At 35.2% G+C, this 16228-nt stretch overlaps 1 long non-coding RNA gene across 1 annotated transcript; it reads right to left on the bottom strand.

Annotated features, from left to right (window-relative positions):
• Window positions 1-7965: 7965 nt before the first annotated feature.
• LOC117342530 lies at window positions 7966-15495 on the bottom strand. Its single transcript, XR_004535876.1, has 3 exons — window positions 15388-15495; window positions 11860-12119; window positions 7966-8140 (listed from the first exon to the last, which is right to left on the bottom strand). It is a non-coding gene; the product is annotated as an uncharacterized LOC117342530 (long non-coding RNA).
• Between the last annotated feature and the right edge of the window lie 733 nt (window positions 15496-16228).

Consider the following 16228-nt stretch of genomic DNA (forward strand, 5'->3'; position numbering starts at 1 on the left):
ACACGGACCGGACGAGAAAAATGAATACCACTTCCAGTAGCTAAAAAGCCAAAGAAAGTTCAAAATCAGCTGGGTTGACTGGCAACAGCATGAATGCCGACTTTATATCCATTTTTGCTAGGTAAGCACCTCTACCTAATTTACTTATCATATCAATAGCCCCATCTAACGATGAATACTGTGCCGAGCAGGCAGATTGGTCTATAAAGTCATTCACACTAGAACCTTCTGGAAAAGATAAATGATGAATTAATCTCCAACTACCATCCTTTTTGGGTACTAACCCAATAGGGGAGACCCTAAGACTAACCGTTGGTCTGTCTTGGAAAGGGCCCGCAATTCTACCCAATGCAATTTCCTTAAAAACTTTGACCAGAGCCTCGCTTTCATTATCCTTAATTGATACCAGAGACCTATATACTAGGGATTCGTAACAAGCTCATTGGCTTACCAAACGTCACCGCCGAGCGGAAGTTCGGGTGATTTATCCCAGAGTGCATTGCTGCTCCTACTGTTTAGATGCCATATTGAAAGTACGCCTGAAACACGGTCAGCTTTATCACAGCTCATAGAAGACTATTGTCCGATAACAAATCACGGGAATCAAACGTAAGTGCATTTTTTTTAATGTAAACTGGTGTTTCAAAGGTATTCCGTCGTACTTTATGTTCGGAAGACTGCACATGTGACCGTTCAACTTCTTTTCACGGCGATTACCGCGGGGCCGATTACCGCGCTGGTTAGCTTATGTCTGGTGTTAAGGACAGTGCTACATGGTTTCAGTTTAACTCCTTTTTTATTTATTAACCAATTTCAAAATGTTTTTCAAATAATTGTTGCTCGATAGTTACTGTATCGCGTTTGGTCAAATTTGTTGTGTAATTCATTGTGAATATTTAGTTATTGCCCAGTGAAAATAAGTAAACAAAACAAATTATGGTTTTACTGTGAATGGCTGGTATTAAGGACAGTGCTACATGGTTTCAGTTTATATAATGAACTCCTTTTTTTATTTATTGACCAATTTCAAAATGGTTTTCAAATGATTGTTGCTCGATAGTTACTGTATCGCGTTTGGTCAAATTTGTTGTGTAATTCATTGTGAATATTTAGTTATTGCCCAGTGAAAATAAGTAAACAAAACAAATTATGGTTTTACTGTGAATGGCTGGTGTTAAGGACAGTGCTACATGGTTTCAGTTTATATTATTAACTCCTTTTTTATTTATTGACCAATTTCAAAATGGTTTTCAAATAATTGTTGCTCGATAGTTACTGTATCGCGTTTAGTCAAATTTGTTGTGTAATTCATTGTGAATAATTAGTTATTGCCCAGTGAAAATAAGTAAACAAAACAAATTATGGTTATACTGTGAATGGCTGGTGTTAAGGACAGTGCTACATGGTTTCAGTTTATATTATTAACTCCTTTTTTATTTATTGACCAATTTCAAAATGGTTTTCAAATAATTGTTGCTCGGTAGTTACTGTATCGCGTTTAGTCAAATTTGTTGTGTAATTCATTGTGAATATTTAGTTATTGCCCAGTGAAAATAAGTAAACAAAACAAATTATGGTTATACTGTGAATGGCTGGTGTTAAGGACAGTGCTACATGGTTTCAGTTTATATATTTAACTCCTTTTTTATTTTTTGACCAATTTCAAAATGGTTTTCAAATAATTGTCGCTCGATAGTTACTGTATCGCGTTTAGTCAAATTTGTTGTGTAATTCATTGTGAAAATTTAGTTATTGCCAAGTGAAAATAAGTAAACAAAACAAATTATGGTTATACTGTGAATGGCTGGTGTTAGGGACAGTGCTACATGGTTTCAGTTTAACTCCTTTTTTTATTTATTGACCAATTTCAAAATGGTTTTCAAATAATTGTTGCTCGATAGTTACCGTATCGCGTTTTGTCAAATTTGTTGTGTAATTCATTGTCTTTAATATCATATTTATAATTAGATTAGTGATTTGATAGCTATAATCTGTAGAATTTTATATAGTATAAGCATGACTTCTGTTAACATTGATCTCATGAATAATAAAGCCATTATTGAAAGAAATGCATTAATTGAAACTAATTGAAAAAAGCATTAATCAGTCTAATGTAAATTAAATTAAATATTATACTTTTTGTAAATTATTTAGTGTTTCAAAACAGATATTTGATACAGAATTGCAGGAATTGATCGAGGAATGAGTGTGTTGGAATATAATAGCTATGATATCTTTTGCACATAGCAAAACATTAAATACTGCGGTATATATTTTATTGTATTGTGTGGGAAATTAATAAAATCAAAAGGTTGTATATATATTTTTTCCCCATTATGACCGATATATATACACACCCCTCCCCCCCTCCCCAGTCCCCACCCACCCTTTGGGGCATTGATCACACCTCACCTTTGATAAAAACATTAACACCTGGTCATGGGGCATCTCCTAATAAACTCAAAGGGGGGTCCATTCAGAATATATGTAGAGTATATACCTGTATGTACCTGTACATCTGGGTCTACAGAAAAAAAAATATTGTCATGGTGATCACCTGGGCTCCCCCACTCCATCCAAACCATAGGGACATTGACCACACCTTTATTACCTTTGAGATATACATGAATCAACAGGTGTGTCTCATTGTCAACACCTGTCCTGAGGCTGGCCATGTCCATCTCCCCAAAATACTAGAGTTCACTAAAGGCATGCTGTGCAGTATACAATCTAAATATTTACCTGTACTCTGGAAGACAAAAATCCCTCAGGTGTGTCCTCATTCCCTAATTAAACTTAAATGGATCCATTCATATTTAGATATATATGTTTTTAGGTTAATTTTGAATTTACGAATCTGTTTAATGAACATTTGGGGTATAGGAATTTACTGCAGGGTATTTGAAATTTGAATGTTTCAAATTTAAATCTTATAGAAGCTTCTCTGCCTATTCTATACCATAATGTATCAATACTTATTAAACTTGATTTTTTTTTTCAGAAAGCCAAAGAAGAAAAGATCTACCATTGGTACATGACCTAAGCACTATCAAAGTTTTCAATAATAAATATTATCAATCATCAAACATGACAGTGTTTTTTTTTTTTTTTTTTTCATTTTACTTAAGACTTTTGCTATAGCATTTGTCTAATAAACAAGAAATATCTCCAAAAAAACATAAAGGCATAGTTTTAATGCTGGTTTTTATACTGTAAAACTGCTGGTGAAATAAATCAACGAATCACTGGTCTAGTGGTGAGTGCAGATGAGCTCTAAGGCCTATAGGTATATAAGATATATAACATTAAACAACTACAGATGTGAACAGGAGAGTGTTACATACATGTACATGAAAACTGTTCAATATAAAATTATCTACACTAATAAATTTTGTCTTTTGCAAGCCAAGTATAGATATTAACCTAAATTTGACAACTCTCTAACATTATTAACAGATAATAGTTGGAATAATTCAAAAACAGAATGCCTTTTGTAGTAATATTGTTTTATACATTTTACCCTCAGACCTGTATATAATGGACATATCAAAATAAAATGAAACTCATCCTCGATGTCACACAAATCACAATTGTTACAGGTTCTATTTCTTTGGGTAATATTATTATGTCTACCTATTTCTATATTTAATTTGTGTGAGGATGCTCCACATACATTTATATTTAGTTTCTATAGGTTTAAAACTGTACACAGTGGCTATCTATCAGATATCGATATATAATCTACCTTTCGACGAACTAGATATCTGTTAACATGTTTTGTTTTGTAACATCAGTCAATCTCTGCTCAATGCTTTTAAAAAGCATAGTCTACTGGTGAATTAGAATAAAACATGTACTCAATACCTAAAGTGGCTAATTCATTCTTAATGTCACATATCCACACATCATTCTCATTTACCATTTCATCAAGACATGTTTTCAATACCAGATTATCCGACTGTTTCACCAATATTTGAACACTCTTAATTTTCTCATAATAGTTAATGGTAATCTACCCAATTCACAGTAAAAGTCATTGCAAGTTGATTTAGGCACCTTATTAAGTTAAGTACTTCTTTTTTACAGAATTTCTAATGTACGCTTTCGACATCCGGTGCTTTATGAAATCCCCATATTTCCGATGCATAACGTAAAATACTATTTACATACGAATCAAAAATAGAACAATAAGTTTCTACATTCAAGCAATGATTTCTAAGAGAGTTTTTGTGTTTTGTAAAACTTCCCATTGTAGTTGAACAGCATAACCAAGTATTTAAAACAATTTCTATATTGTCCTTATTATTCATTATTATATTTCCATGGCTCATTATTTCTTATTTGTCCACAATTTCTAAACACCATGATTTTAGTTATATCAACATTGACCTCCAGATTCCATTTTATGGTATATGCATATAAAGAATCCAACATAATTTGTAAATCTTCTGGGCAGTTAACAAATAAAGCCATGTCGTCGGTATAAATTAGCAAGAAAAGATCAAGCATCTGTAATTCAATACTTGGACAGTTGTCATTAATAAAGTGTATTTAGATACAAAGAAAATAACACAGGTGATTATATTTCCCCTTGTAAGAGTCCGGTATAATTAGGGAAGCACTGACTGAAGTCAGTATCACTATCGAAAATATAAGAATCGTCGTCAGTAAATTTCTCTATACATCTAAATTTAGATCATCGTCTAATGGCAGAAAATCGGACGACATTTTCCATATGTTTCTATATGAATCTTTAACGGAAAAATGGTGCTTTTTTCGGTTAGACACTACTTAAATATCGTTGTTCACATCTGCCGATATACAGTACAGTGCATAGGTATAACTATCGCCAGTGTGAAGTTATCTCGGCCAAACGCGGTGACACATGTGCACAGACAGTCGTCGCCATCTCTTGGCACGGCACATGTCACTAATATAAACAACTCCGATATCCACCTATTGCGCAGCCGCAGCGCTTGGTCTCGCTAGATCTCGTGCTAAATATACTTCCGGTCATGAGAACAAAAGGTGAGGTCGTGACTCTGCGAGAAAAGCGGTTGTTGCGAGTCCCTAGTATATAGGTCTCTGTTGATACTAATTTTTTACAATTGGTAGCTAAACGAGGTCCATCATATTTAAGCCGAAAACCATGAATGAAACCATCAACCAATTCACTGCTAACCCCCTGTATTGGATAGTGCTGAATGCACTTCACTAAGGCTTCAACTACAATAGGACTAGAAGCTCGCGTCTGCAGTTCTAGTTGCTCCTCGTGAAAAGCGTGTGGCTGACCGGACCCGGAACCTACCGGCATTCCGGAACCCTCCAGTTCTAAAATTAGAGTTATTAGTGTACATAGCACGGTACCAATTCATGGAAGGGTGATTGCCACTACAACGTAAACATTTATGCATGTAAGGACATGGGTTCTTACTGCAGTAATTGCTATAGTTAAAATCATAGCACTTTAAGGCAGGTGACGCCACCTGTTGTGGCTGATGGTTAATGTATAGGTAAAGGAGTCAGATCTCCTGGTCCACCACCCCCCATGAGGCAGAAGGATTCCTAGCTTTCCTTAAGCGAAACTGTTCATCGTTTTGCTTCCAGCCTAAACCGCATGTCCTACGGGACCCAAGCCTAACAGTATGCATATACTTTAACATCCCTGTTACTTGAGTGGGGTGGGCAGCCCCATATAAACTAATAAAAACCAAATCAATATCCATGATCTTTATGGATTGAGTTTTAGCCGACATGCGCAGCTCGCCCCCAACGACAGTGAGTTTAGCCGACTGCTCATGGGTCACAGGCTTCGCTAACAGCTGCCCCAAGTCAATATATTCCACATTAATAATCTTTTGTCTTAAAGATTCTGGAACATTTGATCCCAACTCCTCCTGTATCCCCTTTACCGCATTAGGTGCCTGATTAAAGCCGTCAAATTCCTGTAAATTAATGGGTTTCCCCCATCGCCTCACCTGAAGGAGGGGGTATTGACGACTGGAGAAATTAATTCCTCCAACGTTGGTGTCATTCTGTTAAATCAACCACTCGAGCAAGCTGGTCCTCAGATAGGTCCTCCTTGTCGCGACCCTGGCTCATCTCAACAATTCCTGATCCGGACGCCGCAAGGGGCCTCTGCCGGGTGCCATAAGAATGAGGTGCAGACTTTGATGCAGACTTCGATTTTGCCTTGGGCATGCTGTGGATTTAGCTTGAACTCAAAGCAGAAATAACACGATTAATTTAAACCAAACTATCAGTTATGATATTGATATGATAAAACTTATATACATAAGACATCGACCATAAACAGACACTGAAACTCACTGCAGCCAATAATAATAATCTGACCAGAAAGTCGAAATATCTGTTGCAGGCTGTTAACCTAATAATTGTAACCCTATATAGTTAAAAACTGTTGTAATAATTATAGCAACCTTACACTTATAATACTGCTTAAAGCTCTAAGCATTGAGAATTTTTCTTAAATATATAAACATAAAGGTTCACTATACCTTACAGCAAAGGCCTGAATTGCTCAAGAATTCGAAAATCAGACATATTCAATATTGTATTACAATATGTTAAATACTAACTTGTACAATTCAAACCAATATTAATTAATGTTAACATTATCACTCAGATTATAGATATACGCTGATAATTTATATTAACTTAACCAAACTAACTGTTGGCCATATAAATAATTATTCCACAAGATGATAAAGAAAGATGTAAATGCTAACAAGAATCCTTCTGTTGATTGAAAGTTATACGAATACAAAGTTACCAATACATTCATATTATAGAATTTTAACAACCGTAAAAAGGGAGGTAACTCCCAACACAACGATACCCAATGTAAACAATGTACTGAAAATTGGGACTCGTCGCCACTATATATATATTGGCAGCTAACTGCCCGGAAGTGTTATTAGAATTCTAACTTTATTATATACAAATAACCATAATGAGATATCTTAATCAACATATATAGATATAACTGATTGCCCATGTGAGTGCCTACAACGTACTCGCGCGACACTAACTAGCCAAATACAGTAATTGGCGCTAGTTGTAAAATGCTAGAACAATATTAGCTTTTAGTGAATAACTAAAACAATCTGTCTCATGACCCAACCTCATTATTGAAATATAATTGATGGAATGAAATAGCCCGCCTGTCGAATGGCCGACACTGACGATAGGCACACGATGCCGTACAAGTACAATTTAATTCACATACGGTATATAACACACACCGCTTGGCTATATGCATATTGAAAATAAAAGAAATAAAACAACCCTAGCAATTAGATTACCGTGAAAGGAAAGATAATAATGCCAACAGTTTGAAATAGCAACATCGAAATACAGCATGGCGGACCATGCATGATTAGACATACACAAAGCCCTTTCGGTAAATCCGACAACATCTACATTTACGAAGGATAAACATTGATAGAAGCAGTCTATCTCGACATTTGGAGCATCGACAACCCGATTGATCAACATATTTAACATAAAAAGCAAATATTTTTGAACAAAAATCATCATTAAAATTATTTTGAGCAGATGTAAACATGCTTAACATAGATCCCACGATAGAATGATAGCGATTCAGGGGAAGTAACTCTGACATGTGCTCTTGTGTAATGGAGAGAACTCTTTCAGACTAAATTCAAATTTTTAAGATAGGTGTATAGTTATATCATAAATTGTATAGTTATATCATAAACTGTGCTTAGATAAATCAATTTAATTTTTAGCATTAAATTTTAATATATTGGTATCGACAATTTAAAGACAGACTATAGAAAAAGTAGATTTTGAGCCTGATCAGCACAAATTGGCAAACGTCACCGTTTATACTGACGGACTTCTTAGCAATTGTCAAGCAAGGTTAATACCTTGTCAGCTACCGGTATGTTGCTGTTGCCTAAAGTCCTTATAAGTTTTGTTTTTTTTTTTGTTTTTTCCTTTTCTTGATAAATGTATCACTTACTTGTCTTGATAAAATTTATCACTTACCTGTCTTGATAATTTGTATCACTTACCTGTCTTGCCGATTTCGGTCCCTCTTTGCCGCTCAGCTATTATATTTTGCTAAATTGATTTCAACCCCACTTTCCTGGACCTGAACAGCAAATTTTGCCAAAACTTTAGGGTCTATCCTAATGTATGGGTCTGCATCGATTTTTTCGAATTCCTATATGCTTGATTTTCCTCTGACTTTCCACAATATTCCACTAAGGCCCTACTTTTTAGATGTGTCGAGTCAACTGGCGCGCCTGAAACTGTCGTCACTCGTCATGTATAGTCAGGGTCCCCTTTTATTGTGGTATAATAATTTGAAATGTGATGTTCTCTGTGGCTGTAGTACACAGGGTCTAATAATAATTTTATCATGATTTTAGAATTGCTGTTTAACTGTGATTAACCTAACCACCCTTTGAACAACTGGACCCTGGCATGTACATGTTTGATGATTATTTATACAAAAGTCTGACAAGAATTCCAAGAAAGTGGATGTGTCGCCTGCGTAGAAAATTGTGTGATAACAACACTCATTGCACGGAAACAAAATTTCTATTTATAGTAACAATAACCTTGACATTTGGACCAGTAAAAAACAATCCAATGAAAGCATTTGTGGTTAGGAAAAACTGCACGCAAAATAAGCTTCATGGGGCCAGGGGAAATCAAATTATCACAAGGAAATTCTTTTTTCTATTTTTATTATCAGGGACCTTGACCTTCAACATTTGGACATGAAAAGCAATGACAACCAAGCACTTTAAAGATGATATACAGGTATACACAACTTAACACATTATATACAGGTATACACAACCTCACACATTATATACAGGTATACACAACCTCACACATTATATACAGGTATACACAACCTCAAACATTATATACAGGTATACAAAACCTCACACATTATATACAGGTATACACAACCTCACACATTATATAAAGGTATACACAACCTTACATATTATATACATGTATACACAGCCTCACACATTATATACAGGTATACACAACCTCACATTGTATACAGGTATACACAACCTCACACATTATATACAGGTATACACAACCTCACACATTATATACAGGTATACACAACCTCACACATTATATACAGGTATACACAACCTCACACATTATATACAGGTATACACAACCTCACACATTATATACAGGTATACACAACCTCAAACATTATATACAGGTATACAAAACCTCACACATTATATACAGGTATACACAACCTCACACATTAAATACAGGTATACACAACCTCACACGCTATATACAGGTATACACAACCTCACACATTATATACATGTATACGCTACCTCACACACTATATACCGGTTTACACAACCTCACACATTATATAAAGGTATACACAACCTTACACATTATATACATGTATACACAGCCTCACACATTATATACAGGTATACACAACCTCACATTGTATACAGGTATACACAACCTCACACATTATATACATGTATACACAGCCTCACACATTATATACAGGTATACACAACCTCACACATTATATACAGGTATACACAACCTCACACATTATATACATGTATACACAGCCTCACACATTATATACAGGTATACACAACCTCACACATTATATACATGTATACACAGCCTCACACATTATATACAGGTATACACAACCTCACACATTATATACAGGTATACACAGCCTCACACATTATATACAGGTATACACAACCTCACACACTATATACAGGTATACACAACCTCACACATTATATACATGTATACACAGCCTCACACATTATATACAGGTATACACAACCTCACACATTATATACAGGTATACACAACCTCACACATTATATACAGGTATACACAACCTCACACATTATATACAGGTATACACAACCTCACACATTATATACAGGTATACACAACCTCACACATTATATACAGGTATACACAACCTCACACATTATATACAGGTATACACAACCTCACACATTATATACATGTATACACAGCCTCACACATTATATACAGGTATACACAACCTCACACATTATATACAGGTATACACAACCTCACACATTATATACATGTATACACAGCCTCACACATTACATACAGGTATACACAACCTCAAACATTATATACAGGTATACACAACCTCACACATTATATACAGGTATACACAACCTCGCACATTATATACAGGTATACACAACCTCACACATTATATACAGGTATACAAAACCTCACACATTATATACAGGTAAACACAACCTCACACATTATATACAGGTATACACAACCTCACGCACTATATACAGATATCCACAACCTCACACACTATATACAGGTATACACAACCTCACACATTATATACAGGTATACACAACCTCACACATTATATACAGTTATACACAACCTCACACATATACAGGTATACACAACCTCACACATTATATACAGGTATACACAACCTCACGCATTATATACAGGTATACACAACCTCACACACTATATACAGGTATACACAACCTCACACATTATATACAGGTATACACAACCTCACACATTATATACAGGTATACACAACCTCACACACTATATACAGGTATACACAACCTCACACATTATATACAGGTATACACAACCTCACACATTATATACAGGTATACACAACCTCACACATTATACACAGGTATACAATGTACATTAAACTACACACCTGTATGATATCAATGTACATAGATTACTAAATTGGTAATGTAGTCCACATTTTAACATGTTATGTTAATTCCATTATGATTTCCCACTTAACTGCCCTGCTAATAGCTACGTATTGATGTTACTCAATTTTTGTTTATAGGTAATACCGAAGTAAACAAAACTTTCATATGGAAACTGGTACATACAAGGTATTTATTGAGATCAATCCTGTTTGGATAAATCACATTAAAACACTTGTAAATAAAGCACTGATAATTATAATACAGAAATATCATTTGAAATAATTTAGGGAACAACTTGACTTTAATATTATAGAAACTTGAAATGCAATACTAGTCTGCTCAAACACTTACATTGTACGGCAATTCTATAACATGATTTTTTTTCATCATTTACTTCATAACTGAATCTATATAGGTCAACAAGCGTACAATGTACTACATGTGTATATATTTACATTTCAGAATAAGATTGTAAACAATCCAATATAATAATTTTTTCCAATCATTCATTTTTTCCCAATTTTGCCTTGGTTTGTTAAAATATAATAATCACATTCTATATTTCTTGATAAAAAAACATTTTTGATTTGTATGATATCTTTGATGACTCTTAATAATTCTGGTGTTTTCACTTGAAAATCTTAATAAAGGAGGCTTCATCACAGAAAAATTATAGCTAGTTTAGCTGTCAACCACCAACAATTTTACTGTGTACCACGGGACCCAATAAAAGGTACAATTCTCCTTTCAAATGATCTTCAATTGCCATTGATACAACTTTTGATCGAAATGTGACCGCCAACATATTCATCAAGTACATGTTTACATACAAACACAAGTATATTTAAACCTGATAGCACTTCCCTTAGTTTACTTACGTGTATATATATAGTGAATTAACGGTCTACAGATTGGCCGACCATCTGAGATAAACCCCCACTGCCCCATAAAATAACCTACTTAAATCTAGAGATAGCCACGGTTGAATTAATTCACCAGGAAGAGAGAAAAAACCTGTACACAGATGTGACAATAGAATGTATTAATAACTCGTTAACAGGTACACATTGTTTACCTTTTTCTGAGTTCCGTGTCGACGAGATAAAAAGGTGAATCCTGTTAATTAAAGCCACATCAGACAAGTCCGTGACACAAATCTAGACTGTTGAGAACTCCTGCGTGTGTGATATCCCACTTGTTAAATTTTAGTATGTATTTAACTGGCTGTCAGTCACTGTAGTGTTGATGGTTCTGCATCAGTGAACACTCACGCCAGCATCTTATCCCAGGTCGGTGTGCATAAATGACATTCCTTCGTACAGTGTGTGGTTAAAACTGAAAGGCAAAGAAAAGACCTTTGTAATTAGCACACGTATGTGTTATATTTATATCTATTTATAGAAACTCAGGAAATAGGGGAAACATAACATCATGCTGGTATCACCATATCACAGGGGCCTGACATGTTCCTACTGGGTCCAGCCCCATTAAGATCACAGAAAATTAACCCGATGGTCGGACCCTTTAAGATCACAGAAAATTAACCCGAGGGTCCGACCCTTTAAGATCACAGAAAATTAACAAGAGGTGTCCGACCCCATTAAGATCAGAGAAAATAAACCAGAGGGTCCAGACCCATTAAGATCACAGGAAAATTAACCAGAGGGTCCGACCCTTTAAGATCACAGAAAATTAACCAGAAGGTCCGACCCTTTAAGATCATAGAAAATTAACCAGAGGGTCTGACCCTTTAAGATCACAGAAAATTAACCAGAGGGGTCCGACCCCATTAAGATCACAGAAAATTAACCAGAGGATACGGACCCTTTAAGATCACAGAAAATTAACCAGAGGGGTCCGACCCCATTAAGATCACAGAAAATTAACCAGAGGGTCTGACCCTTTAAGATCACAGAAAATTAACCAGAGGGTCCGACCCCATTAAGATCACAGAAAATTAACCCTAGGGTCTGACCCCTATAGATCAAGTATTATTGACAAAGATCCATGGGTTACCACACTGCGGGTATTTTTTCATTCTGGGTTATAGAGAATGTGTCAAATCCCTGTGAACATGACCTTGTTACTTTTTATATTACCCAGCAATATGCTCATGTTCAATGCAGCTCAATAAAAATACCAACACACAGGCTGTTTCATCAATATCCAGCAATCAAAATTAAAATCCTTAATTTTGACAGTAGCTTGTTAAAGCTAGCAGAGAAAGTCATCTTAAAAAACTTATTTAAGCAAAGATTGAGTAGTCAAGGTGGTTACCAGTATAACCTTGTGGCTCTATAAAACAACCCTTTTAACCTTGATTTTGAAGGGATATTAATCTGATCACCATCACTTCATCAATCATATTGTACCATGGTTACAGATTTCAACACTCCATGAATTACTTTGATTATAGGGAATATAGGTTGTCAATCCTTCGATTACCATAGTTACAAGAGTTTATTTCCTTGGTAACAGAAGGTTGTTACTCATTTATTTGTTTCCATGGTTACAAGAGATTGTTACTCATTTATTTGTTACCATGGTTACAAGAGGTTGTTAATCATTTATTTATTATCATATATTGTTCTTATTGGTTAGTTTAATATAAACAGTATATCAATGTAGGGATGTTAATGTTATAAAGCCAAATATACTTTAAAATTAATTATATTGAATTGAATACAACTAAAAAGGCTTTGTTACTAATTTCTTGGTAGGGTATCAAGGTTTGATATCAGTATTTTACCTCTTTATGATAAATCATTGATAATAACCGACTACTTTTAATTAAACTGATCAATCTGAACGGGCATCTAAAGACAACACAGATAAACAATATCCCTCTCAGTTCAGCATGACTGACTCATAGAGTTATGATCTGTGGAAAATACCGGAGGCAAATCTTAAGTTAAAAAGAATAGGAAACGCAAGGCTTTTCTGTGTTTTTTGGGGCCGATAATGGGCCCCAATCCCAATTGAAATTATTCCTATTTAGACCATATTCCCAAATAAGCACTTTATTCATGAAAAATTCTTTCCTAATTCACCAATTTTCTTACCAAAATGAGGCAAAAAGGCCCCATCTCAAACCTGTGAGAAAAAAAACCTGAAATGAAATCTAAGGGGGGATTTATAGGAGAAGGGATTAGGGGCTAATTAGGCTGACTACCCTGTGTGGTTTTAAACATTTACAAATCAAACACTCAAGTCACTATCAAAACTTAATTGAATTTTAGGGTTTGGTCATTCTAATGACAAGGAGATCAGTTTTGGGTGTGAATTAACAAATCTGACAGTTGAAAGGTCCAGCGCTGAATTCTTCACACCAAAATGCTGTTCTGTATTGTGTGCATGTAGTACATGTCATAAGTTGCTAAGATAAGATGCTAAGAAAATCAGAAAGAAACAAAGAGGTTGTTTAAGAATATATCACATCCTCTGTTTGTTTAGCAAAACATCCTTCATATATATACTGTTAGTCTGTTATTATCCAGTAAGTTGTAAAACTTATTGAAAATTCTATATATCGTCCCTGATTTTGTTAACACACATGCATGCACTATATAGTGTACTACTGACATATTATGCTATGCCATTATACCGATAACAGGCAGGTTCATGGTGTCTGCATATCATTCCAGAAGGACAGCTAGGGAGTAATCCATGTCACTTTTTACCTGATTTTGCGTCTTGTTCAACGCATTTTCCTTTTTGTTTGTCATCATTGCTGATCCATGTTCATTGCTGGTATCATGTTTGATTTTAAACGTTTTCTATATGACTCTTCTCGATTTTTTTGGAAAAAAAAACAAGGAAATTTTCACTATCAATGATCGACCTAGTACAAAACATATTGTCCCCAAGTAATTTTCGATGATGAAATATCTTGCATTGTTCTCTCTTACGATTGGCAGTCCTCGCATCAATATAATGCAGGTATCAAAACAACTACACGTAGCTAGTTAGACCCAAATGCGCTTGGCATGTTCCAAAGACCAAGAATGAAAAAAACAAGCAAACAAACAAACAAGTAACCCCGGTAGTAAGTTATCTTGGGGTCGGGCCAGCTTACTTAGGCCAAGCATATACATTGCAAGATAGTATGTCTCATTATTGACAGGAGTTGTCCCCCTTCGTCCATTTGTCTCCAGAATATTTCGTGTTTTGATTATCTAAAATTTTGTGCTCTTTTTCAGGACAAGGGACAATACAATCTATGAAACTCAGTATAGATTAGCGGTTCCAACTGCGACATTGGATCAGTTGGATTTTTCGACTCATTAAGTCATTTGAGCCGAAGCAATGTTTTTTGACAGAACCTTTTTGAGAAAAAAATAAATGTACAACAGTTAAGTCTAGTCTAGTTTAAGAAGACACAAGATTGATGTAAACTACCGTACGGCGCACAAGTATCCTAAATAAAATAACCGTCAAACGTACTCATTATTTTCCGCATGAGAACTCAAGTCTGTCTTCTAACGGATGCAATCATGCATAACGAAACTATCTAAAAAGGAAGTGAAAGTGAAAGTTTCACAAAAGATTAAGCGGGTCCCAGATTATACCGACGAGGTACTTTGACAGTATAATGGATACTCACCAGTAATAAGAGAGTCAGTTGAGCTAACAACAATATGAATTCCGAACACAACACATTTCTCGTGCGACTCCTTCCCGCGGAATTTCTAATTAACGGTACTCGCCTTTGTTTATCTCACCAACAAGGGCAGTAACTCACACAGAGTATAAATCAAGGTTGCACACAACAAAAATTTTACGACGTCGAAAATAATTTACCTGTAGACTGTGAATATGGCAAGTCATGTTGATATTTGATCAGGGAGTGATGTAGACAAGATTCTTTATGTGATTAAATCAACCAAACACTGTACAATCGATTCTATGGCCTCCAAAGCAAATCGATCACTATTACATAATGTAGGATTTTCTGCGCTGCAACTTAAAAAAAAGTAAACTTCCTTAAGCTCTTCAAAAGTTTTAATGACAGGACCATGAAAAGTACGGGTACAAAATCTGGTATGATATAGATCCAAGGCTCACCACACCATTACCATGTATTAAAGTTTTATGAACAATATTTGCAACTGAATTCAGACAAGTTTCCAACTATATTACTGCTAAAACTGTGTGTGTGTGTGTCAGTTGATTCCCTTTTGCATGTCGAAGTTTCTGTCTGCATTATCACACTTAATATCAGTTTTGCATAATGTACATCGGCCATTTAGTCACTTTTCCCCTTAATAAACGATGGACGTTTTCGTTTTTGCGGACCAAATGGACGGTCCAGTTGTACCGGTGTTGTTCATTTATGAAATGATTATGAACCTGGTGATTTTATATTGTTTTCAGACGAGCAGTGACGAAGACTCCCAAGGCCTGTATTAACATTTGCAGGTCCGTCAAGATATATGTTTGAAATA

This window comes from Pecten maximus, chromosome 14, assembly GCF_902652985.1.
Source record: "Pecten maximus chromosome 14, xPecMax1.1, whole genome shotgun sequence".
Lineage (NCBI taxonomy): Eukaryota > Metazoa > Mollusca > Bivalvia > Pectinida > Pectinidae > Pecten > Pecten maximus.